Below are 1,852 nucleotides of genomic sequence, written 5' to 3'. Positions count from 1 at the left end.
GATTATCTTATTTCATCATCGCTTAATTTAGGTTTAAATAAAGATATAAATATTCAAAATGAAGGGAGATAATCTGGTTTTGTCTTGTAATATGGTCAAAGGGGGGATAATTCGTCCTTACGCTGTTTTTTCTTATAATATAAGATAATTTTATTGAGTAAATTTAGTAATATTATAATTGTTTTATTTATTTATTTTATTTATTTGTTGTAATTAATAAAATTAATAACCTACAAGGGTTAAATTTGAATAGAGATTTAACTAAGATACAGAATAATGGTAAGTTAGTTAATAATAATGATGATCCACATCTTATTAGTAAAGATATTCTATTACAAAATCAAGGATATATTATTAATAAGAAAGGTTTTTATGAGCTATAGTGGTTTATATTTGTTAAATTTAAGCCAGTGTTTATGAATGCATGGCGATAGTAGTCCCCCCCCCTTGAATTTAATAGGGTGGTTTTGTTTTTGGTATCGTCATATTGCAAAATCTTGAGGGTTTCAAATCTGCAAAGAGTACAGGATATGTTCCCTGGGTTATATCGTTTATATGATCCTACTATTTCCCATTTTAGATTGAATGAAATATTCTTATCATTGAGTTGCCAAATATGTTTAGATAGAGAGGTTTGGTTCTAGGGATGGGTTTTAAAAGAGTGCTTATGTGTTGACATGTGGAGCCGAGGTAGATTGCGTTTTGTATAATGTATTTATTGTCAGGTCGATTAGGGGCGGCATTGGTCTGAACTGTGTTGGATTGTATTTGATTGGTAGATTGGTTGTTTGATCGTGTAGTCGAGCTATGGTTGTCATTAACATCATTTAAATTTGTGGTTTGTGATACTGTGCAGCAATAAACTACATTTTTTATTTTGCATGTACCTTGTAGAGGGCATCTATTTTTTCTTCTGCAGTTACAGCCTGCTATATTTTCTGTATCCGTGTTTTGCATCTTATTGATTTTATTATTGTTCGAACTAATTATCTTTTGATGTATGTTTGGCATAGTTGAGTACAATACTTTGATCGTGTTTTTATTAAAGATTTTATTATACCTATGAGGGGCTTTAAAGTTTTTATCTAATATTTTAAAGAATTCCTTGGTTATGTTTGTCTTCAGATTTTTGGAGTAAGGAGGGTTGAACCATAGGATGTCCCTATGCCTGTTTTTACGCTTACGGATTTTGGTTTGTTGTTTATTTGTGTTGGTGGCTAATACTTGTGGTTCGATTTTGATTTGTTTTGCATTTTGGTCATTTTTTGTTATTCGTCCGCAAGATGACATGGCTATATTATATGTTATTATGCTTTTTGTATGTTTATTTTCAATGTAGTTTTTGTTTCTATCATTTTTATTTAGGAATTGGATTTGTGATTTGTATCCTGAGTTTTTAAGGGCTTCATTATAGTATTTCTGATTTTTGCTAAATATAGATTTTTAGAGGATAGTCTAGAAATTCTTAGAGAGACATTGGTGACTATTGATTTCAATATTGATTTAAGGTGGTTTGATTCGTTATGGACGTATAGCACAGACTGGTTAGGTTTATGGTAGGTTTCAAAAGTTGAGTTTTTAAGATCTAAGGTTATGTCTAAGAAATTAATTATTTTTCTATTGGGGTCGATTTTTATAGTAAGACCATATTTTTTTAATCATTTATGTAAGGATTTAGTTGCTTTTCGTAATTTATATTTGTGGAGTTTATTACGAAAAGTGCATCATCTCTGTATAAGCCTCCCTCAAGTTTGAATCTTTCGTGGAGTATAGAATGAATTTCATGTAAAAGGAAAAGGCCGACCAGATCGGTGACCTGAGTCGAGTCTGTCGAGCCCATTAAATCGTTGAA

This window comes from Euprymna scolopes, chromosome 6 (genome assembly GCF_053919585.1).
Source record: "Euprymna scolopes isolate OS-2025 chromosome 6, ASM5391958v1, whole genome shotgun sequence".
Lineage (NCBI taxonomy): Eukaryota > Metazoa > Mollusca > Cephalopoda > Sepiida > Sepiolidae > Euprymna > Euprymna scolopes.
This window is presented reverse-complemented; position numbering follows the sequence as displayed.